Genomic DNA, 26,767 nt, shown 5'->3' on the forward strand with positions numbered 1-26,767 from the left:
GTATCCAAAGTTTGGCCCGGCCGAACTAGCAGCCTTTATACTTGTTGATTATCGAAAAATTCTAAGACAATCTAGATATAGAGATATGAAATATGTTCTAGACTCAAGATGTTTATGCTTCACCTTTTGCCGGCCCTATCTATATATATTACTATTTAAAAAAAAATTAAATCCCGAATCTATTCAACATGAACTTATACCAATTAAATTGTTATACCCTCCACCATAGGATGGGGGTATATTAATTCCGTCATTCTGTTTGTAACACCTTGAAATATGCGTCTTAGATCCCATAAGGTATATATATTCTTGATCGCCATGTCATTTTTTTAAGTTGATCTAGCCATGGCCGTTCGTCTGTCCGTCCGTCTGTCTGTTGAAAGCACGCTAACTTTCGAAGGAGTAAAGCAAGCTGCTTGAAATATTGCACAAATACTTTTTATTAGTGTAGGTCGGTTGGGATTGTAAATGGCCCAAATCCGTCCAAGTTTGATATAGCTGCCATATAAACCAATCTTGTGTCTTGACTTCTTTAGCCTCTAGAGGATGCAATTCCCTTCCGATTAATTACCGATAATTACCATTCAAATCGGTTCATAATCTGGTATAGCTGTCATATAAACCGATATTGGATCTTGATTTCTTGAGTCTCTAGGGGGCGCAATTCTCGTCCGATTTTACTGAAATTCACATGGTGTTTTGGTATCACTTCCAAGAATTGTGTTAAGTATGATTCAAATCGGTTCATAATCTGGTATAGCTGTCATATAAACCGAAATTGGATCTTGAATTCTTGAGCCAATAGAGCCCGCAATTCTCATCTTATTTGGCTAAAATTTTGCATGAGGTGTTTTGTTATGACTTCCAACAACTGTGCGAAGTATGGCGGTACATAACTTGATATAGCTGCCACATAAACCCATCTGGGATCTTGACTTCTTGAGCCTCTAGAGGGCGCAATTCTTATCCGATTTGGCTGAAATTTTGTGCATAAGCTTCTCGCATGACCTTCAACATACGTGTCTAATATGGTCTGCATCGATCAATAGCTTGATACAACTCCCATATAAATCGATCTATCGATTTTGCTTCTTGAGTTCCTGCAAGGCGCAATTCTTATCCGAATGAACTGAAATATTACTTCTACAATGTTCAGCATTCAATCGGACTATGACTTGATCTTGAACTCCAATAGCTTAACAGTTCTTATTCAATATTCTTTGTTTGCCTAAAAAGAGATACCGCGCATAGAACGCGACAAATGCGATCCATGGTGGAGGGTATATAAGTTTCGGCTCGGCCGAACTTACCACGCTAGTTTAATTACATAACTTCCCATTGCAATTTTATTGAAAATAACCTTCAACCTCTTTCTCTTTTATTTTCTAGATTTACAACAGCCCTTGGTCGAAAGCGCTTGCAGAAATTTTACATTAATTACGGTAAGTCTATGACATCAATGATGGTGTGTGATAATTATTGCCAGGAAGGATGTTCGGATTCATTCATTAATCATGTCATCTTCGAGTGGTTAATGCCTCACCTGAAGTTGAGATACGGTTGAAAATCACATGAACCTACAAATAGGCAGGATAATATTTTTCCCTGCCACATTTTCCACCTTGTTTAACTCAATAGATTCCTCTTTGCATACCTCATGTCATACGCTCTATGTTCTCCTAATGTTCTTGCATTCGAATGAATGAGTGCGGCAGATATGGTGTTATTTTTGCAGTTTAATAAAAAGGCCAACTGACAACTGTCAATTAACACAAATTAATGATTTGCAAACATTTGAATTTTTCCCAAGAATGAAAACAGAAAAATTTCAATAAACCATTGATCGGCAGCAGAAGCATTGAATGGAATACCCATCCCCAGCCCCCAGTCAGCCTTGTACAATGCGATGGAAAACTCATTTAATGTGTGCTCATTTATTCAAGAAGATAAAGTCATTAAAATGCTCGTATTGTTGTTTTTAACGAGTTACACAGCCGACAAATGTGTGTATTAAGCAAAAAAGTATAGGAGAAAATTATGTTTGATTTTCATTAAAATTATGCAGCAAATAAAAATTGGGACAGCGACCATATTTCATAGGACAACAACCCAACATCGCAACAACTCAACAACCCAACACAAATGGGTATTAAGGCTGCAAAATGTATCCTTTTTCACAAATGAAGTGTGAATGGACATGAAAAAAGCAAAATACGTATTATAAGAGGATTTTATTATGAGTTTGAATTAATTGCGAGCTTTTATGTGTGAATGGAAATAAAAAATACACATATAAATATCAAAGGAAAGAAAAGGGCTTAAATGCTGCAGAAAAAAAATAAAGTTGTTTGTTTTATTAAAATTAAAAAAAAACTGAATAAAACAGCGCTTTATTACAAGGGTCTTTTGAATCCAGCAAACACTTGGTTGTAAAAATTTTAAATAAAAGTTTTAAAGAGATAGCTGAGAGTTTAACTAACAGCCGCTCCTAAGCTGTAGCATAGTTGCCTTCCATTAATATTGTTATTGTTGCTGTACTTAGGGGGCCAGAATGGCGCCCCGGTAGCCGAGTTGGTTGCGTGCTTGGTTTGGGGTTTGATTCCCGCCAGTAGCCTTGGTCTGTCGCTACTGTGGTATCACATTGGAATGTCTAAGTGAGTCTGTGAAGGACTGCCACTTTTATCTAACTTAACCTAGGGGGCCAGAAGCCTCCGTTTGGTGAAAGAGAGAGTACAGAATAAGCAGTGGTTAAATACTGCCAGCGACATCGCCCCATCTTGGGAACTCCCTGTTTCGCTCTACGGGGCATCGACTTTTTGTGCCGAAATTCCACATTCGACTATCGAGCACACAAATCATTCGCAATTCAACGTTTCAGACTTGTCTGGAAGGACAAAGACGATTTTTAAATTCAGAAATTTGTTTCCCAGAGATTTAATGGCTGCCTGGCTGTCTGAGAAGATATTTATGCCAATCGCCGTAAGTACAGTTAAAGCGGAAGTTTATTGGGATGTGTATTACACACGGCTCAATAAGATTACCAGAGCGCCAAAACGTGCCTCCTGGAAGCTTTTCTGCGAACAGGTCTATAGCGTTAATGATGCCGCCAAGATAAAAAAAGTTTCTCTCAAAAACCCATGTCCAAACTGAAACTTTGGTAGACGACATGGGAGTGAGAGCAGAGGACATGTTAAGGCTTTTGATGAAACCCCATTTTCCACAGGATACGAAAGGACTCATGGAGACACCGGAATCTTGGAATAATGACGTTGATCGAAGGTTTATAAAAGCGGAATTTATGGTGAAGGAATCCTTGAGGAGCTTCAAACCATTTAAGTCACCCGGACCTGAAGGAATATTTCCGGCATTACTACAAAAAGAGGCAGACTATCTGGCGCCTCATCTGGCTAAAATTTTCACAGCGTGCCAAGGGTGTGCATATACTCCGAAAGCCCGGCAAGGCAAGTTATGCGACACCGAAGGCTTACAGACCCATAAGTCTTACGTCTTTTCTACTCAAAACCATGGAACGTATTGTGGACACCATGATAAATAGTAGGACATCCAGCAAACTGCTCAAATACAAAAAGCATGCCTATCTCAAGGGAAGGTCGGTGGAAACGGCCCTGCACGAGGTTGTGCATAAAATAGAAGAATCGTTCGATGCCAAAACGTACACACTGGCGGTATGCATTAACATCGAGGGGGCTTTTAACAATGTGCGGAGCGACACACTGATCCAATCCTTAGACCAGTACCGGGTGGACCCGGTCCTTAGAGACTGGATAAACCATATGCTAAGGAACAGGTGGATAAATTGTGCGTCCCGTGGCATAAATATAAGGGAGAAAGTGGCACAGGGGGGCATTTTAACGCCACTCCTATGGGTGACCACCATAAATGACCTATTACGGATGCTGACTGAGGAGGGATTTGAATCCGTCTGCTACGCAGACGATGTTTATATACTTCTAAGAGGTAAGGATCCGAACGAGCTATGCAGAAGGGCCGAAAGGGACTTGCATATGGCATATGACTGGGCTAGACCCAGAGGTCTCAATGTTAACCCAGAGAAGACAGAAATATGCCTGTTCACGAGGAAGACGAAGATGGGCGAATTTAACGCATCACGTTTCCTCAATACGACGATTTCGAGATCTAACAAGGTCAAATACTTAGGTGTGATCTTGGACAGGAAACTGAATTAGAGGTATCACATTCAGGAGCGTACTGAGAAGGCTCAAGATGTTGGTCACTTTATATACGGGCCGTAGGCTCAAAATGGGGACTGAATCAGAGGATAGTGCACTGGCTCCATAGGAGCGTGATTAGACCAATACTTACTTACACCTCAGTAGTTTGGTGAACCGCTATGGAGAAAAAGTGCAACATAAGGACCATACAACAGGTTCAAAGAACATGTTGAGGCACTGGAGACTATTCTAGATATCCGATCCATTGACATACAGATTAAGTGTGAGGCAGCCACTGCAGCTATGCGCCTTAAGGCGATAGGAGAATGGATTGAGGATGGGAGCAGCTTATACCATCGCGGTATAATCGAGGCGACGATAGGAAACCTCGAAGGAAGCTAGGGGGTTTCCGATCGGATACCTGAGATGAACCTTGAAGTCGAGTGCGAGGCACTGCTGCCATTAGCACAGTCTTGGATTGACGGAACCCTATTATTGCCATCTGGAAGGTCATGTTATACGGATGGATCAAAGCTAGAGGACAGAGTGGGCCTGAGGGTCTACATTGAGAACCCAGGGACTGAGACCTCACGGAATAACGGAATGCGTGAAGTGGTGTGGTGCTAAGGTGTGAGGACGTCGAGTGTGAACGTATTTACCGACAATAAAATTGCCATAAGCGCAATAACATCCAGGACGGTAAGGTCACGAACAGTCTTGCAGCGTAAGAAGGAGATTAACGCCTTCTCTGAGGATGGCAAAATCCGCATCGTTTGGGTGCCGGGCCATAACGGAGTAAGGGGAAATGAAACGGCAGACGATTTGGCGGTGAAGGCCAGAGGACTGCCGTCAATAAACTTGTTTAACCCGAAGCCTTTCGGGTCGACGCAGTCCGAATTAAGGGAGTGGGCGCCGAATCCGCATGCAACATTGTGGAACAGCGAAACGGTCGGTAGGACGGCGAAAATCCTATGGGGGGTCCAGATCATGAGAGGACGAGGCTATTACTGAAAGGAAGCAAGAAGGAGGTCAGTATAGCTATTGGTATCATTACGGGACTCATAGGACTACGAGCTCACTTATGTAAAATCAGTGCGGCAAGTAATAGCATGTGTAGTGCATGCGGGGAAGATGATGAGACGTTGCCCGTCTTTCGCGTCCAACAGATACCGGTACTTTGGTGGAGACACAATATCAGACATGAACCAACTTAAGGGAGTGTCATTGAAAACAATTAAGGATTTTGTAAGTTGAATGGAATTCCTAACTTGAAATTTTCTTTTTAGAGGTTACTTTATAGTTTTTTAGAGCCCACAACAAGCCGATTGCTTAGGTGTATGTCCATAGTGGCATGGGTCAGATTAATACCTACACCCTCTTTTCAACCTAACCTAACCTAACCTAAAACAAAATATCTCGTCCAAAATTTCAGACAAATCGGATAATCATTGCGTCCTCTAGCAGCTCAAGAAGTCAAGATATGAGATTGGTTTATATAGGAGCTATATAAGGTTAGGCGGAGTGCGAGGCACTGCTCACAGCGGCACAGTCATGGGCTAATGGAACCCTAGTATTGCCATCTGGAAGATCATGTTACACGGATGGATCAGAGCTACGGAACGGAGTAAGGCTGGGCGTCTACATTGATAACCAAAGGAATGAAATCTGTTTTAGACTGCCAGACTATAACACAGTCCTGCAGGCGGAGATCCGGGCGATCACGGAATGCGTGAAATGGTGTGGTGCTTACGTGGGGACGTCGAGGGTGAACATCTTTACAAACAGTAAAAGGGAAATAACAACCAGTACGGTAAATTCACTAACAGTCGTGGAGTGTAAGAAGGAGATTAACGCCTTCTCTGAGAAGGGCACAGTCCGTATCGTTTGGGTGCCGGGACATAACGGAGTAAGGGAGAATGAAAGGGCAAATGATATGGCAATGAAGGCCAGAGGACTGCGAGTTAAGCGCGTGGGCGACGAACACGCGTGTAACACTGTGGAACAGCGAAACAGTCAGTAGGACGGCGAAAATCCTATGGGGTGATCCGGATCGTGAGAGGACGAGGCTATTACTGAAAGGAGAAAAGATGGAAGTCATTTAGGAACAGGAATGTTCATGAGCAAATTTTCAAATTAGGCTGAGCTAAAAAATGCAATAGCGAGCTGAGAAAGGCAAAATCCCACGTGGAATTCTTCTTCTTCTTACTTCTAACATATCCATGAGTGCTGTCCGGTACAAGTTTAAACTCAAAGATAATTGGCCTCCTTTTTATAGCCAAATCCGAACGGCGTGCCACAGTGCAACACCTCTTTGAGGAGAAGTTTTTACATGACTGCTATACCATTTTTATACCCTCCACCATAGTATGGGGGGATAATCACCGCTGACATTTTTTTCTGATCTTCACGCCAGCATTCGAACTCATGCATTCAGCGTCATAGGCGGACATGCTTATCTCTGCGCCACGGTAGCCTTCACAGCCTAAGGAATTTTCTGCAACCCTTCCTCAGACAAACCAGTTCTTGTGTCCACCATGGCGTTTGCTGATTGCCCCTAAATTTCGCTCTAGGACATGGTTACACAAGTGAGTCGTTCTGGTCCTTTGTGATCCGCGATGTCCTCCGCAGTTTGCGCTTCCTTTTTTGGTCTAAAAGGGATAGTCTTGCAGAATGTGTGACGAAATATATCCCAATCCGCCTTTCTTCTGTTTAGCCGAGGGGCCATTTTTGCAGTATTTTCCCCAATATAAGGATGATCAGAGATGCTGTGGTCATCCATCGTTACAGTTGCATATCCTTCCGTTTAAATCTTCCGATTGAATAGTATCAAGTACATCCTGCCTGTTCTTGGTAAAATAGAAAACGTTGAAAATTTTGTAGGGAATGTTTTAATACCTATCTGAAAGCCAAATTTTAATTTAAATTGGTTCCGATTTAGCTACAGCTCCCACATAAAGATAGTAGCCGAAGTTTAATTATTGGGCTGTAGTTATTGTTGTAACTGTAATGTCAGCTATACCCAAAACAAACTGAATAAAATTTATCAGAGGCTTTCAGATCGGTATTAAAGCATTCCATATCATATTACGTGTAGTGACTAAGTTTTTATTATTGCAAATCGGCCGAATTATAATGTAAATAATATATATATCAAAATGTAAACCGATTTTTGCCACAACTCCTAACGCTTGTCTTTGGGCTATAACAGTTATATGGGGAAAATTTCCTGATGACTGGTTAACAAATGCGTTATTCATCATGATTACCACAAAACCACGGACGAACATTCAGGACTGAAAGGGTAACGGGCAGACGGACATGGTTAAGCCGAAACAAGAAGAAGTTTCAAAGGCAATCCGTACATTTTATCACAGCCGTAGAATTAGTACAAGGTACAGTAGATGCTTCAATCATAAATTCCATATAAACACAGATAAAAATTATTTTGAAAAATAACAGCTTTGGTTGAAAAAACAACTACGGAAATTGTCAATTTTCCTGCAACAACTTATTCTGAATCTCAACGACCTAAAGAACAAATTTGTTGTTGAAAGGCCTCTTTGCAAGCCAACAGTTAGTTATATAACTACAACATATACAAAAGCAAGATAAAAAAACATCTACCAGCCCTCCTTACGTGCTTCGCTTCGGGTGGTGGTGTTTTTATTTATTGTGTTCGACTCGCTCTGATGCTCTCGGGTTTTTCTCTGTCACTCTCTCTATTGTAAATGCACATTTTAATAATTTTGGTGTCGCAGAGGTTTGCACTCATAAGCTCATGTTTGGTAGTCTTGTACGCATTATCTATCCTACCGACATCATCTTATTTATGATGAAATAAATCAATAAGTACTGCTGCACAGTAAAAAATGTCTCAATTAATTAAATTTCAAAAAAGGTTAAAACCATTCAAAAAATTTTTTTTTTCTGTCTACAAAATTCTTTTTTTTTTTGTAATACCGAATTTTCCTAAATAAGTTTAATGAAAAAAAATATGTTTTGATCGACCGGGGGACTCGACCCTGTGTTTGCAAGTCATGAATGGCATGGACATTTTGTGCGCTACATGGTAGTACGACTATTTTAACAACTACCTCAACTAAAGAATTTGTGGAAAATCCACAAAATTTCAATAATTGTGTCTGCCAAGTCTCTAGTAGAGACTTGCTTACGTACTTCAACAAAAAATGTCTTCCATTCAATGCTAAAATTCGTTGAGAATTTGAAGTTTCACATTCAAATTTGGTAGTTGGTATTTTCTAAGAGTTATTATACCCTCCACCATAAGATGGGGGGTATACTTATTACGTCATTCTGTTTGTAACTACTCGAAATATTCGTCTGAGACCCCATAAAGTATATATATTCTTGATCGTCGCGACATTTTATGTCGATCTAGCCATGTCCGTCCGTCCGTCCGTCTGTCTGTCGAAAGCACGCTAACTTCCGAAGTAGTAAAGCTAGCTTCTTGAAATTTTGCACAAATACTTCCTGTTAGTGTAGGTCGGTTGGTATTGTAAATGGGCCATATCGGTACATGTTTTGATATAGCTGCCATATAAACCGATCATGGGTCTTGACTTCTTGAACCTCTAGAGTGCGCAATTCTTATCCGATTGGAATGAAATTTTGCACGACGTGTTTTGCTATGATATCCAACAACTGTGCCAAGTATAGTTCAAATCGGTTCATAACCTGATATAGCTGCCATATAAACCGATCATGGGTCTTGACTTCTTGAGCCTCTAGCGTGCGCAATTCTTGTCCGATCAGAATGAAATTTTGCACGACGTGTTTTGTTATGATATTCAACACCTGTGACAAGTATGGTTCAAATCGGTTTATAACCTGATATAGCTGCCATATAAACCGATCTTGGGTCTTGACTTCTTGAGCCTCTAGAGTGCGCAATTCTTATCCGATCGAAATGAAATTTTGCACGACGTGTTTTGTTGTTATATCCAACAACTGTGCCAAGTATGGTTCAAATCGGTCCATAACCTGATATAGCTGCCATATAATCCGATCTTGGGTCTTGACTTCTTGAGCCTCTAGAGGGCGCAATTCTTATCCGATTAGAATGGAATTTCGCACGACGTGTTTCGTTTCGATACCTAACAATTGTGCCAAGTATGGTTTAAATCGGTCCATAACCTGATATAGCTGCCATATAAACCGATCTTGGGTCTTGACTTCTTGAGCCTCTAGAGGGCACAATTCTTATCCGATTTGAATGAATTTTTGCACGAAGTATTTCGTTATGATATCCAATAACTGTGCCAAGTATAATTGAAATCGGCCTATAACCTGATATAGCTGTCATATAAACAGATCTGGGGATTTGACTTCTTGAGCTTCTAGAGGGCGCAATTCCTATCCGATTTGGCTAAAATTTTGCATGACGTATTTTATTTTTACTTTCAACAACTGTGTCAAATAAGGTTCAAATCGGTTCATAACCTGATATAGCAGCCATATAAACCGATCTTTGATCTTGACTTCTTGACCCCTAGAGGTCGCAATTATTATCCGATATGCCTGAAATTTTTTACGATGGATCCTCTCATGACCATCAACAAACGTGTTTATTATGGTCTGAATCGGTCTATAGCCCGATACAGATCCCATATAAATCGTTCTCTCTATTTTACTTTGTGAGCCCCAATGGTCCGAACCGGACCATATCTTGATATCGTTTTAATAGCAGAGCAACTCTTTTCTTATATCCTTTTTTGTCTAAGAAGAAATGCCGGGAAAAGAACTCGACAAATGCGATCCATGGTGGAGGGTATATAAGATTCGGCCCGGCCGAACTTAGCACGCTTTTACTTGTTTTTTTCTGTGTACTTATACTCTTCTTGCGTATTTGATACTATGGCCTAAAATCCTCATCTGTTTTTCTTAGAAAGTATGTACTGTATGCATCTTTGGTGTTGTGTCGGCAGGGGTAACCGTTATTCAATAGCAATAATATTTTGCTTATTGGGATCAAAAGAGAAAAAATGGAGGGTATGTGTTTCACTACTTGCAAAAAAAATTCTCCTTTATAGCATGGTACGGTCTATATGCAGTAATGGTGTACAAAGCTGCTGTGGCACAGTGGTGCCATTTGAAAAGTTTCGTTACAAATATCATATCCTTTGAACCGACTAAAACATGCGAATTAATTGAACAACATGTAATAGATAAGTGTTCAGCCTATGAAATGAGTATTTAACAAGTAAGAGCGTGCTACGTTCGGCCGGGCCGAATCTTATATACCCTCCACCATGGATCGCATTTGTCGAATTCTATGCGCGGTATCTCTTTTTAGGCAAACAGAGAATATTGAATAAGAACTGTTGTGCTATTGGAGTTATATCAATTTTAAGTCCGATTCGAAACACAAATGAATGCTGAACATTGTAGAAGTCATTGTGCAAAGTTTCAGTTCATTCGGATAAGGATTGTGTCTTGTAGGGACTCAAGAAACAAAATCGGGAGATAGGTTTATATGGAAGCTGTATCAAGCTACTGATCAATTTAGACCATATTAAACTCGTATGTTGAAGGCCAAATCGGATGAGAATTGCGCCCTCTAGAGGCTCAAGAAGTCAAGACCAAATATCGGTTTATATGGCAGCTATATAAAAACATGGACAGAGGTTCAAGAAGTCAAGATCCAAGATCAGTTTATATGGCAGCTAATCAAGTTATGGACCAATTAAAACCATAGTTGGCACAGTTGTTGGAAGTCATAGCAAAACACCTCTTTCAGGCAAATCGGATGAGAATTGCGCCCTCTAGAGGCTCAAGAAGTCAAAATCCCAGATCGGTTCATATGGCAGCTATATCAGGCTAAGTTCCGATTTGCGCTACACTTAGCACGGTTATTGGAAGACATAACAAAACTCGTCATGCAAAATTTCAGCCAAATCTGATGAGAATTGCGCACTCTAGAGGCTCAAGAAGTCAAGATTCCAGATTGGTTTATATGACAGCTATACCTGATTATGATCCGATTTGAATCATACTTAACACAGTATTTGGAAGTGATACAGAAGCACTACATGCATAATTTAAGTCAAATCTGATGAGAATTGCGCGCTCTACAGGCTCAAGAAGTCAAGACCCAAGATCGGTTTATATGGCAGCTATATCAGGTTATGAACCGATTTGAACCATACTTGGTACAGTTGTTTGATATCATAACAAAACAAAATTTTATTCCAATCGGATAAGAATTGCGCACTCTAGAGGCTCAAGAAGTCAAGACCCAAGATCTGTTTATATGGCAGCTATACCAAACCATGGACCGATATGGTCCATTTACAATCCCAACCGACCTACATTAATAAAAAGTAAAAAAATACAAATTTTGCCCATGAACATTCCACTAAGGAACAGGGGCAAACTTCTCACATATTAATGAGTGCAATAAGTTTAAGCTCAATGATAAGGGGCCTCATATTTATAGCCGAGTCCGAACGGCGTGTTGCAGTGCGACACCTGTTTGGAGAGAAGTTTTACATGGCGTAGTGCCTCACAAATGTTGCCAGCATTAGGAGGGGAAAACCACCGCTGAAAATTATTTTCTGATGGTCTCGCTAGGATTCGAACCCAGGCGTTCAGCGTCATAGGCGAACATGCTAACCTCTGCGCTACGGTGGCCTCCTACATTAATAAGAAGTATTTGTGCAAAATTTCAAGCGGCTAGCTTTACTCCTTCCAAAGTTAGCGTGCTTTCGACAGACAGACCGAAGGACGGACAAACGGACGGACGGACGGACAGATGGACGGACGGACAGTCGGAGTGACGGATGGACAGATGGACGGGCGGACAGATGGACGGACGTACAGACGGACGGACGGATGGACAGACAGACGGACGGACGGACATGGCTAGATCGACTTAATTTGACATGACGATTAATAATATATATACTCTATGGGGTCTTAGATCCAGATTTCGTGGTGCTACAAACAGAATGACGAAATTAGAATGCCCCCATCCTATGGTGGAGGGTATAAAAATGGGTAGTTTGAGTTATGGTTAATCGAAGTTAAGATTTGCGGAAAAAATCATTTCTTTTGCAACATTAATTATCCGATTTCGCAGAATTTTGGAACATTAGGCTGCTGGATTTGAATGGACAAGAATGTAAATGCAATCGAGAATGTATATACTTTTTGGGGTTGCAGATCGATATTTCGTGATATTGCAAATGAAAGGATTTGTATTGTAGACTGTAACAACTGTATCCAAAAGTAAACCACTACCAGCATTTACAATTTTTCAAGTTGGCTAAATTTGAAACAAACCTCATGTAGTTTACCTACACTATATGATTTTGAAGACAGCAAAAATCAAAAATTAAATTTTTGCTGCAGTCTACTTACCAAATATCTAAGTTTGTTTGTGTGACTTGCCTTGTGTGACAACATTGAAAATTTGATTGCTTCGCATTTTCCTAATATGGCTGATGTTTGTTTAAGCAATTTATATTTTACGCTAAATGTAGCTAACGCACAAATAGGCAAACAAAAGTTGGAAAGAGAAATACGTGTCTCTCATGGTTATCCTTCCTTCCTTCCTTCTAACGCAACCTAAAAGCAAAGTAAGACTTAATCAATCATTCTAATAAACGCGCGTGTGTGTATGTGTGCCTGAGAGACTGACGGATATGAAGACAGAAGAAGAATACCAAGCAAATGTTTGTGTGTGTGTGTGTTTAGAAGAGACATTGGTTTGTGAACCTTTGCGTTTAAGGTTTCTTATTTGTTTTTGTTGTCTTGTTGTTGCAATTGTTCATATAGGATTTTTGATAGCAATGCCTTGATATTTTGCCTCTGACAGCAAAAGACAATTTATGAAGGATACATTATATATACATCTGTACTGTATGGGAGTGAGTAAGATGATATGCCAGGAAAAAGAAATGGACTGCAATGTTTCCCTATATAAACCATGATTTCCTTTAGTTTAATGGAGGGTTTTCTATGAAAAACGCAATACGAGTACTCGTATGGGGATTTACACAATCCCACACAACTTTGAGTGTAAATTGGGCGATATCACTATTTGGACGCCATATCTAATTATGAAAGGTTTTCGAAGGACTACGCTAGGATGGGTAAAAAAGATTGAATTATCATAATAAGATGCTAAGATACCAGTATTATTACCGATGTGTTGTTCCATCATTAACCGGAATGACTTAAGGCATTAAGTTCGGCTGAACCGAACCTTGGATACTCATCCGGCGATCAACCCGTAGCAGCTATATCAAAACATGGCCTTTTAAAGGCCCAATCCAGCATGTGTACCTGGAAATTACACAGCTCATTGTTCTCAAATTCAACGAAATCGGTTAATCGGGGGATCGTTGTATATCTTCTTCTTCTTAAATATAAAAATCAATTTGTGTTTGTTTGTTTGTGTGTTCCTTGAAATTTTCACAGATGGAACATAATTACCCCGTGGTGAAAATAGGGTACTACATTTTTTGATATCTGAAGGGGGGGCGGACGTTTCCCCTTACCCTAAATTTCAGAAACGCCAGATCTCGGAGATAGGTGGTGCGATTTAAGCGAAATTTTGTGTGCTCTCATATAGTACCCAAAAAACAAAAATTTGGTATCCAAATATCGGATGGGGTACCTAGGGGGGCTGCCCCACCCTCAAACCAACCAAACATATATTTAGACCAATCACGGACATATTTACCAACCATGGCAATATGGGACTCAAATAAAAGGTATTTGCGAGTAGAATACGAATCTGATATCCAAGTGTGGGACCACGTTTCTGGGGGTCCACCCCTTCTCCAAAACACCCTCCAACCTGGACTTATTTACTGACCATGGGAATATGGGGCTTAAATAAAAGGTATTTCAATGTAGAATACGAATCTGATACCCAAATATGTTTGGGGGCCGCCTCTCATTAAAAATATCCCCCAAAGTGGACAAATTTACGACCATACCAATATGGGGCTCAAATGAAAGGTCTTTGGGAGTAAAGCACGACTTTGATATCAATATTCGGGAAAAGTGTCTATGGGACCACCCCACCCCCATAACACCACCCAAATTGTAAGTATTTTCTGGCTATTGCAATATGAGGCTCAAATAAGAGGGTTTTTAAAGTGGAACACGAATTCGATATATATTTTCAAGCCCAACTCACTGAGTGGCCGCCCATCCCCCAAAACACCCCACAAGCCGGCCATGTTTGCCGACTATGGAAATTTGGGGCTCAAACTAAAGGTATGTGGGAGTAGACCACGTATCTGACATCAACATTAGGGGCCAACTATCTAGAGGACGTTCATTCACCATAACAACCCCCAAATAGGACGTATTTGCTAACCAAGACAATTTGGGTCTTAAAGAGTGAGGAACTTCATTCATAGTTTTTGGGGCCAATACCCCAAACCGGACATATTTGCTGACTTTGAAAATTGATACCCATTTTCGGGACCAATTCTCTGGGGGTCTACCCCTTTCCCAAAATACACCACAAACAGCAATTTTTTACTGACCATCGCAATATGGGGCACAAAAAAAGTATTTGGGAGCAGAGTGTTTGGGAGTAGAATACGAATTTGATATGCAAATTTAGGACCATGTATTTAAACACCCCCAAAGGGATGAAATTTATCGACCATGCCAATATGTTGCTCAAAGTTATTTGAGATTAGAAAACGAATTTGGTAACCTATTTTGGGGCCATGTGTTTGGGGCACGCGTCATCCTGTAAACTCCTCTTAAGCCAATGGCAATATGGGGTTGAAATAAATGGTATTTGAGAGAAGAGCACGATGCTGATATTTTCTCGGGGCCAAGTATCTGAGGGGCCACCTCTTCCCCGAAAACACCACTAAATCAGACATCATGAGAATACCGGGCTGAAATTAAGTATTTTAAGAAGAGAGTACACCTTACATCCAAACTTAATTTCGTAGACCAATAAAGATCATATGGGTTTCAGATAAAGGCACTTATACTGGTAAACTCTTCAAGTCAAGTTAGCATGGTATAAGATCTTTAATTGTCGAAAATAAATATTCCAAGGAAACTTTTCTTCCATATAAAGTAAAAGAAGGCGCAGCGGAGCGGGCCCGGGTCAGCTAGTGTACTATATTTATGCCCCGATATACAAATCCAGTGTGGGAATTTTGGATATTTCCATCAAGAAATGAGGGCAAAATTGATATTCATTATATACAAGCTACAAATAAAAAAAAAGAGAGAAAAAGTAAATTTTAGGCATTTTTTTCGTTAAAAAAAGGAAATTTCATTGTTTTACCTATACTTTTACTTTTGCATACTGTAGAGGGGATTTAATGTAGATGCGTTTTAAATGAAATTTTAATACCCTCCACTATAGGACGAGGGTTATACTAATCTTTCTGTTTGTAACTCTTCGAAATATTTGTCTCAGATCTCACAAATTACATACATTCTTGATCGATCTAGCCATGTCCGTCCGTCTGTCTGTCTGTCAAAAACACGAAAACGTTCGAAGGAGTAAAGCTAGCCGCTTGAAATTTTGCACAAATACTTCCTCTGAGTGTAGGTCGGCTGGGATTGTAAATGGGCCATATCGCTCCATGTTTTGATATAGTCACTAGAGGGCGCAATTCTAATCCGAATTTTGCACGACGTGTTTTGTTATGAATTCCAACAACTGTGCTAAGTATGGTTCAAATGGGTTCATAACCTGATGTAGTTGCCATATAAATCTTGAATCTTGACTTCTTCAGCCACTAGAGAACGCAAGTCGTATCCGATATGGCTGAAGTTTTGTACAACGGCTTCTCCCATGACCTTCAATATTTATGTCAAATATGGTCTGAATCGGTCTATAGCTTGATACAGCTCCCATATAAACCGATCTGCCTATTTTCTTGAGCCCCTAAAGGACGCAATTGTTATTCGAATTGGCTGGACCATAACTTGATATAGCTCCAACAGCACAGCAATTCTTTTCTTTTATCCTTTGATTGCCTATGTATCTATAGCTTGATACAGCTCCCATATAAACCGATCTGCCTATTTTCTTGAGCCCCTAAAGGACGCAATTGTTATTCGAATTGGCTGGACCATAACTTGATATAGCTCCAACAGCACAGCAATTCTTTTCTTTTATCCTTTGATTGCCTAAAAAGAAAATAACTCGACATATGCGATCCATGGTGCAGGGTATATAAGATTCGGTCCGACCGAACTAAGCACGATTTTATTTGTTACAAATTGTACTCTAAAATAGCAGACTTATTTCCACTTTTTTTTCCCCATCCCGCTGTGCGTCGGTAATATGTATGTGGGTATATTTCGATATAGCCCTTCTTAAAACTTAAACTGCCTATGGACAAAAAAAAATCTGTACAAACTTTCAGCTTATTATGCTAAAGCTCCCATATAAACCGATCTCGCGATTATACGTCTGGAGCCTCTAAAGAACGTTTGACGTTTTCTATCACTGTAAACATATGTGCCAAGTATTGTCCGAGTCGGTCCAAAACCTGATATAGCTCCCATATAAACCGATCTTCCGAGTTTACTACTTTGACTTCTAGAAAGTGAAATTGTTTTCCGTATCGGATGGATTTTTGCACAGTGACTTCTCTTATTACCTCCAACATACATGTCAAGAATGGCTTGAATTGGACAAAAAACTTCTTGAGCTCTTATAGAGCGCAAATCTTGTCCTATGACCTTCACTACATACGTACCAAATATGGTGTTAATCGATCCATAATCTAAAATAGCTACCGTATAAACCGATTTCTCGATTTTACATCTTGAGCACCCCATAGGCGCTCAAAGCAAATATGGCCCGAATCGGCACGTTCCCTGATAAAGCTCTAGTAGAATGGCAATTCTTATGCATTATCCTTTGTTTGCCTAAAAAGAGATTCCTTGCAAAAAACTTGACAAATGCTATCCATGGGAAATGTTCGGCCTGGCCGAACTTAGCACGCTTTTACTTATTAAAGACTGTAGTGTGACAGATGATAATTTCTAAATCGTCTTAGGATCAATAATATATATACTTTCTAGGGTCGGAAATCGATATTTCGATGTGTTGCAAAGGCAAATGGCAAAATTAATATAACCCTGTCCTTCGGTGATGGGTATAGGTTAGGTTAGATTAGATTGAAAAGAGGGTGCGGATATTAATCCGCCCCATGCCACTATGGACTTACACCTAAGCCAGTAATCGGCTAAATACTAAAAAGTGATCTCGAAAAAAAAAAGGCTAAGTTAGGTATTCAAAATCCCTAGTTGCTTTCCATACCATGTTTCTAAGTTGGTTCATGCCTGGTATTGTGTCCCCACCTAAGTACCGATGCCTATTAACAGTGAAAGCCGAGCGGACAAAGGAAATGCTCCAACGTCTCACCACGGAGCGTTTGTCGCCTACGCCCTTAACTCGGACTGCGTTGCCCGGAAAGACACCATGTTTATTGACGGCAGTCCTCCGGCCTACACTAACAATTCGTCTGCTTTTTCATTCCCCCTTACTCCGCAATGGCCCGGCAACCAAGCGATGTGGATCGTGCCATTCTCTGAGAAGACGTTAATCTCCTTTTTGCACTTCAACACTGTTCGTGGTTGTTATTGCCATAATGGCCAGTTTACTCTCGGTAAGGATATTTACACTCGGCGACGGAGGTGTGTATAAAAACCAAAATGAAACAAATGTTGTCAATAACAATCCTGGGGGTGGCACATCACTGCACTCAGTTTTATGATCAACGCACTTGGTGCCAAAAATTAATTCAAATCGGCATGGAGTATCCCATATGCCACTGTTAACCGCCTCTATGCTTTAAGGCACAAGAGAAAGGCTCGCTTCACTGCTCCTAACGAGTATCCTGTTGTTTGAAAGGCTTTTGTAGCAACCACTCATTCAGTGTAGCACTCCGTTTTCTTTGGCATTCTTCGTGTGTTCTTGGAATACCATAATCGTGGGTGTTTTCTGATTTCTCCTGGCAGATGAAGCTATGCGGCGACGTTAAATGATTATTTAGCTATGTTTGTTTTCACTCAAGTCTTTCCATTTAATTTGACATTTACTGAAGCGTAAACAAAACATCAGGAAGCGTAAAGAACCACCCAACAATCTGACTTCTAGTCGCTGGGGATATTGTTGCTCGAATATCTACAAAGAAATGGATGTACGATGGCATATAAACTGAGAACAACGAAAAGAGTTCAAAACTTAAATAGACCATCCATCAAAATGGTGCAGTAACTAAAATTGATGGCTTCTGATGGCTTGTTGAGGTCGTTGGCATTATTGTGGTCACATTCCATGGATTTCTGCTTGTCTTAAGTTCTAATATTTTCCAGAAGAGTATAGGAAAGTTCCGGAAAAATACTAAAATCACTAGGTGTGGCTTGTCATAGATTGTCGAAGGGAATTTTCCATGACATTTGGCAATTTGGCCATTAACTATTTGAGAAAGACCCCAAACTGATAACTTAGCAATATGACAAATTAAATCGCTTCGATAGATTCATAATTGATTGTTTCCATGCTCAACATTGTGGACAACATTAGTATGATGATAATGGTTGTGTTGGCAAATTGAAAAAATAAACATAATTTGTCATTTGTGGATTTCGAGTGACTTGGAGACATCAATCAAAACTGTTAAGGACAATGCCTTGATGTGTGTTTTTATACCCACCACCCCAGGTGGGATAGTATCCATTTTATGAAATTAAAAAAAAAAAAAAAAAAACTTTGAATGAAAGGGAATCCTCTATAAATCTCCACTGGATAACAATTGAGACTTCTAGGGGCTCCATACATAAAATCGAGCGATCGGTTTATATGGGATCTATATCAAGTAATGGATAGGTTTGGACCATACTAGGCACAATTATTGAAAGATATAACAGAGTACTTCGTGCAAAATTTTAAGCCAAATCGAATGACAATTGTGGCTTCTAGGTGCTCAAGAGGTCAAATCGAAGGGAAACTTTATATGGGAGCTATAAACAAATCTTAACTGATAACGGCCTACATCAATCTAATCGTATAGATTATGCGCGTTATATATATTAAAAATTCCTAATAATTTTTGCTCACAGTAGTATATATCCGAGAATAGGTTAGGCTATGTTGAGAAAAGGGTGCGGATATTAATCCACCCATGCCACTTTGACATACACCTAAGCCAGTAATCGGCTTGTTGTGCGCTCTTAATACTAAAAAGTAACCTCGAAAATGAAAATCTAAGTCAGAAACTCCGTGCTACTTACAAATTCCCTATTTCTTTTCTATAACACTCCCCTAAGTGTGGTTCATGCCTGGTATTGTGTCCCTACCTAAGTACCGATGTCTGTTAGCCACGAAAGCCGGGCAATGGCACAGGAAATGCTCCAACGACTAACCATCTTTCCCACATGCTATCACTTGCCGCACTGATTTTGCATAGTCGTCCTACCAACCGTTTCGCTGTTTCGCTGTGTTAAATGCGAGTTCGTACCCCACGCCTTTAACTCGGACTGTGTCGACCCAAAAGTTTTCGGGTTGACCAAGTTTATTGACGGCATTCCTCTGGCTTTCACTGCCAGTCCTATGCTTTTTTATTCCTCCTCACTCCGCTATGGCCCGGCAACCAAACGATGCGGATCGTACCAACCTCAGAAAATACGTTAACCGCTCAACCGCTACTTCAAATGTCGAAAAACGTTGACCTCTCGTTTCATTTTTTACGTACGGGAATAAAAAGAAGTCATTTGGTGTCAAGTCGGGACTATACGGCGGATGACTCATCAAATCGATGTTTTGCGTTCTCAAAAATGCAGTTGTTGGAGGCGATGTATAAGAGCTCGCATTGTCTTGGTGAAGGATGAGAAGAGAGAGCGGTTGGTTCTCCTGATTTCTTAGAAGACAGCTGGCGAACAAGTGGTTGTGCACCACTCAGAATTGACTGTTCTGCGTTGTTCTGGTACGAGTGGTACGATTGCGACATAAGCAGTTTTTCTGAAAAAAACTGACGATCATTTGTTTGGAAGTGCTTCGTGCGCGAGCAACTTTTGTTGGATTTTGCACATCTTGAAACACCCATACAGCCGACTGCTGTTTACTTTCGGCCTCATATGCGTAAATCCACGATTCATCACCTGCCACTATGTCATAGACCAGTTTCGAACCACGCGATGATCGTATTTTTGGAGCATTTCTTTCGACCAAATACGAGACTTTTTGAGCGATTGACAAATTGTGTGGGATCCAACGCGAACAAATTCTTATGACGGTCAAATATTCATGCAATATTGAATGTATGCTGGTCCTACTAATGCTTAAGGTTGTCTCAATCTCACGATAGGTCACATGACGATCTTGCAATATCAGTTGGCGCACAGCATCAAAGGGTTTTGAAACACAAACTGATTTTGGATGACCTTTACGAAATTCGTCTTGGAGTGAACTACGACTTTGATTAAATACCATACCATCGATAAACACTGGTCCTTGATGGAGCTTCATAGCCAAAAATTGAATTAAGTTCATCGATGCACTGTTGTTGAGTTAATCCACCTCGAAAGTAGTAAAAAATAATAGCACACAAATGTTCACGATTTAATCCCATTTTTTGGGCGAGATGAATTTTTCAAGTTACTGTAAACAACACAAATAGCGCTCGTATGTCAAAACGTTCTGAGTACGTATAACCTCAAAAATGTCGAGCTTTACGATAGAGCTGTCAGTTGGCAGATTTCAATACAAGGATTTTCCAATCCCGAAATATAAAAGGCAACTCTCGTTTATATATTAACCACGTTTCGTCATAATACGGTGAAAAATTCATCATGTATGAACCCATAGCAGCTATATCTAAATATAGTCCTATCAGGAAGGCTGTTTTAGGGTCTAACACAACTCATTGTACCAAATCCAACTTTTTTTTTGGCCAAAGAACTTAAATCGGGAGATCGGGATATGTGTATGACAGCTATATCCAAATACAGACCGATCTGAACCATATGAAAAACGAATGTCCAAGAGACTACACAGATCACTGAGTCAAATATCAGTAAAATCGAGTAATAAAAGTGCTCTCATTTTTCCAAGATCTTAAATCAGGAGACAAGTACATATGGCAGATATATCCAAATATAGCGTGATCTTTACCATACTAGGTACGAAAGTCAAAGGACCTAACTGAACTTAAAGGGCCTAACTGAAAACTTAAATCGGGAGATCGGTATATATGGCAACTATATCCAAATCTGGACCGATCTGAACCGTAGTGAACAGGAGTGTCGAAGAGCCCAACACAACTCGTGATACCGAATTTCTACGAAATCTGACAATAAATGTGCCTATTATGGGCCCAAGACCTTTAATCGAGAGAGATTATATAACAGCTTTATCCAAATGTGTACCAAATTAAACAAGTATGTGAAGAGTTCTAACATAACTTACTGTCCCAAATTCCAACGAAATCTGACAAAAAATTCACCTTTTATGGGCCCACAATTTAAATCGAGAGATCGCTTTATACGACAGACAGACCGATCTAACCATACTCGGTACGAATGTCGAGGGGCGTAATGCAACGTAATGTGTCTAATTTCAGCAAAATCACCTTTTATGGATCTAAGACCTTAAATCGGAAGATCGGTATATATGACAGCTATATCCGAATCTGGACCGATCTGTGCCGTATTAAAAAGGGGTGTCAAGGAACCTAACACCACACGTTATACCAATTTTCCCCTAAATAGGACAATAAATTCGCCTATTACTGGTCCAAGACCTTAAATAAAGACATCGGTCTATATGGCAGCTATATCTAAATCTAATCCCCCATCCTTCGGTGGTGAGTATGAAAATTAAAAGTCGAATATCCCTGAAACCAGGAGAGATATTGTAGACCTCAAGCAGACTTTTTTGTAGGGCTTTTTAAAGAAAAACTTGTTGAAATTGGACTACAAATGAAGATTTTGCAGCTCGCACATTTTTGTGAAATGCCGATGTGATTCACTTTAGGACCCTGTCGAGAGGCGCCCGGACCACTAAGGGCACTTCATATTGATAAGACCTCAACCTCTAACCAATTAAAATTGCAAAAAGCTATAAATGGGAGGTTTTTTTTACTGTTTTTTTCGAATATATCCCACTGTGCATCCTATGGTGATAGGTAATATTAGGCCACAAAAATAAATGCTATGTAAAATAATGTGTACTCTAGTGCGTATGTGTAACAACCACAGTGAAAAATAAAACGTATACGCCATATGGGAAATTTATGATATCCACCAACATGGGATATATATATTTACAGCCGTATTCACAAACATTTACTAATGAAGCATTAAGGTCCACAATAGTTATAAAACGATTATTGTATTACAATAAACCCATTATAGCATTTCGTATTCAAAAACCTACAGTAACAGCTGAATAACTAAAGTTCAATTCCTATTAGTAGTTCGTAAAGCCTACTTTTGTGAATACGACTAGTAGTCATTCGCTTTGCAACACATCTAAATTTATCTTCCAACCCTGCAAAGTTTATATATTTTTAAACGTCGTGGAATTCGATTCCGTCTATTTAGCAATGTCCATGTGTCTGCCCGTCCGTCTCTCCGTCTGTGTGTTCATCTGTTGTAATCACGCCACAGTCTTTGAAAATTGCTATATTGGAATGAAATATGGCACATACACTGCTTATGTTCTTGAACGGGCCAAATCAGGCCAGATTTAGATATAGCTCCTATACAGGCCAATGTCGGTCTTGACGATTAAAAGACGAATTTACTACAAGATTTGGCTCAAATCTGCAACAGTGAGTTTCATTAGACTCCTTGGAATACAAACACAAACATGGTTTTGATCGGATTTAATTTAGCTATAGCTCCCATATAGACCGATCTCCAGACATAGAAGACGTTTTTATTAACAAACTAGCCGAACCGGGCCCGCTCCGCTGTGCCTTTTTAGCTCTCTAATATCTTTTTAGGTATCCGCCCTGAATGCGGATATCGAATTCGTGCCATTGTAGCCTATGACGCTGAACGCGTTCGAATCCTGGCGAGAAAATCGGACAAAGCGGTGGTTATCCTCTCTTAATGTTGGCGACATTTGCGAGGAACAATGCCATGCACGGTCATTTAAAAAATGTTGTCCAAACAGGTGTCGGGACGCCGTTCGGACTCGACTATAAATAAGGTCCCTTATCATTGAGTTTAAACTTGAATCGGAAAGCACTCATTGATGTGTGAGAAGTTTCCAGCTGCTAGGTACCTGGTATTTTTAAAAATTAGAGTAATGAGAATAAAGTTCAGTTTAGGGGATGCTTTAGGGCGTACCCCAAAACACTTGGCTCCAAATTGGATAACAAATTAGTTTTCTACTCTCAAATACCTTTCATTTAAGTCTCAAATTGTCATATTGGGTCAAATAACCAATTTGACGTATCTTTAATAGGAAAAGCGCCACCTTGACTTGAACGCAAATTTTAATGTCGTAATCTACCCAAATGGGGGATATTTGGGGGTAGGCGCCCATTACATTTCATTTGAGTCCCATATTGACATGAACTTCGAATATATCTGTTTGGAGGAGTTTTGGGGCTGGGGGCCCGCTGGCTACTTGGACCCAAATTTTAATACGATACTCGTTTTTTGGTCTCCAATACCTTACATTTGATATCCTTTTTGTGCCCATCGGACCACTTTCGGATATGGGTGGCGTTTTGGGGTAAGGGGGAAGGTCCGCCTCCACCCGATATCTAAAAATTATATAGCCTATGTTTCCTTCCAGACAAACGTACACAATCTATGAAAATTTTAAGAAAATCCGTTAAGCCATCCATCATGTAGTCATAATGGCTCTAATGGCGTTTTTGAGGGGTGGCGTGACCTTATACTTCGATCTGATTTTGTATGCCAGATTCGAAATCTATTCCCGAATACATTTCATTTGAGCTCTATATTGATAGGAAAGTCCAACACGTCTGTTTGGGGGAGTTTTGGGGTTGGGCCTCCCCGATGGGTACTTGACTCGAACTTTAGTACCATATTCGTATTTTACTCTTCAATACCTTTCGTTTCATACCTATATTGTTCCGATCGGTCCACTTTTATTTTTGGTTGTGTTTTTGGCTTAAGGGGGAGGGTCTGTCCCCTTTCCGATATCGACACATTATATAGCCTATGTTTCCTTCTAGACCAACCTACACAATATGCAAACATTTCGAGAATATCGATTCTCCCGTTTTCAGTCTATACGGAACTGAACTGGGCTTTTTGTGGGGGTGGGGTGACCACCTATATTTCGACATGAATTTGTATGCCAGATTCGTTATCTCCTCCCGCATATTTTTCATTTGATACCCATATTGTCCAGATCGGTCCACTTTTGATTTTGGGTGGTGTTTTTGGGGTAATGGCGGAGGGTCCGCCCCCTTCCGTTATCAATAAATTATAAAGCCTATTCCAACTTCCTGACCATATTCGTAATCTACTCCCGAATACCTTTCATTTGAGTCCCATATTGTCATGATCGTCAAATAAACCTATTTTATGGGGTTTTGGGGCTGGGGCGGCCCCCCAGGTACTTGGACTCACCTTTTCACTGCCAAACACCTTCAGTTTGGTCTATAATTTAACCATGAATCGTCTTTCAAACGAACAACGCTTGATGTGTTCACAAAGTATGTGCTCTATTTAGAAAGTTCATCGCGCGCTTCTTCCATTTTATGACGAAGCTCATTTTTGGCTCAATGGTTACGTAAATAAGCAGAACTGTAGATTTTGTAGTAAAGATCAGCCAGAACCATTGCAAGAGCTACCAATGCATCCATAAAAGTCACAATTTGGTGCAGTTTATGGGCTGGTGGCATCATTGGACCGTACTTCTTCAAAGATGATGCGAATCGTAACGTAACTGTGAATGGTGAGCGCTATCGTGAGTTTATATCCAACGTTTTTTTGCCCAAAATGCAAGAGCTTGACTTGCATTACATGTGGTTTCAACAAGACGGTGCCACATGCCACGCAGCACGCGTAACAATGGACTTATTGAAAGGTGAGTTCGGTGAACATTTTGCTTCACTTTCAGGATTGCCTAAATCTTGCGATTTAACGCCTTTAGACTATTTTTGTGGGGCTATGTTAAAGCTCATGTCTATACACACAAGCTCGCTTCAATTGACGCACTGGAAGACAACATTGAAGCATTTATTCGTTAGATTCCGGACCCAAAATTGGACTAAGCGGATGGGCCATTTGAGGCACAGTTACGCTCTATATTTGGATGAAGTAATCTTCAAAAATTGAATTATATGGACCGTACTGTGGATTTAAATAAAGATTTCAAGCATTTTTTAGGAATTTTTTGTGTCTTTAAAAAAAAAAATGTCCTATAGCACTTAAAAAATTACCTTATATCAGTTTATTGCCAGATGTGGACCATATTCGACATGAACATTGGAATTCATTGCCGAAGTCATCTTGCAAATTTACTACCGCCCATACCTTTCCTCACCTCTAACTCGAATCCAGAGTTCTTTCAAACCCAGACTGTGCCGCTGGTACTCGCTCAGTAGATGCTGGCGCAGTTACTTGATCTGAAGCCTCTTAGGTTTCCTTGTTGGCTATTCAAGGTGGTCAAGCCTAGGAGTAGCAACAAATTTCCCCTCTGGCGTGCCCTGTGTCACTATTTCCTTTCCTTATATCATGCGACCCACAATTTATCCAGCTTTTGCTAATCATATACCTTAACCAATCTTTAAGGACCCGGACAACCGGTACTGGTCTAAGAGTTAGATTGGTATGTCGCTCCTCACATTGTTGGGAGTTCTCAAAAATCATGAATCGAGTGTAATAACCTAATCAGCAGCTCTTAAATTTTAAGCAGATTTCTATGTAAAATAATACCATCCCACATCATTTTCGAAGCCCATCGGCTTAACATTTAAGCACCCACCCTATCTCTTGAATAAAATCATGCCCTACGAACTGGCTGTTTTACGATAATTGAGCCTAATTACTAAAATAAGGCTCATTATTATTCACACAAGGGACATATCTCCAACTTTTAAGGAAAACACATTTTTCCACATCTATGGCGCTGGGGGTGATTCTAGTGATAGGGGGTTGTGTGAATTTTTAATTTAAATTAGGCCATTTTTGTAGAATTTTCCTAAGAAACTCATGAAAACTACATACAAGGAAAACTGTAAAAATTTTCCCCTAACTCTGGGATGTTTCCATGAAATATGTAATGCTGAAAGGATAATAGGGTTAAAGCCATGGCAAAGTTGACACATGCTGATCAAGGCAAAACAACAAAACATGCATTTTTAAACAGAAACATTTTGGATAACAACGCCAACAATAAGATTCATTAAGTTTGACAACAACAACTACGATACAATGAAATTGGCTTAATTTGGCCTTTATTTCTCAAGGCTTAAGGGGATTTGGCAGAACACTGAAGAAAAATCTAAAGAAATATTTCCATTTAAGCAAAAGATTAAAATAATTTATTTATTAATTTTATATACACGTACTAAGAAATGCATTTGTTTTTGTTCTTAGCTTAAGATATCTCTTTA

At 40.0% G+C, this 26,767-nt stretch overlaps 1 protein-coding gene across 1 annotated transcript in view; it reads left to right on the forward strand.

Moving 5' to 3' along the window:
• The window catches only part of LOC106080685 (uncharacterized), a 563,977-nt gene that overhangs the window by 368,699 nt on the left and 168,511 nt on the right, over positions 1-26,767 (forward strand). Inside the window, exon 3 of the mRNA XM_059370172.1 lies at positions 1,390-1,442. The gene's annotated coding sequence lies outside the window, so the exon portion shown is untranslated. The remainder of the gene's footprint in view (positions 1-1,389; positions 1,443-26,767) is intronic.

Source organism: Stomoxys calcitrans, chromosome 5 (assembly GCF_963082655.1).
Source record: "Stomoxys calcitrans chromosome 5, idStoCalc2.1, whole genome shotgun sequence".
Taxonomy (NCBI): domain Eukaryota; kingdom Metazoa; phylum Arthropoda; class Insecta; order Diptera; family Muscidae; genus Stomoxys; species Stomoxys calcitrans.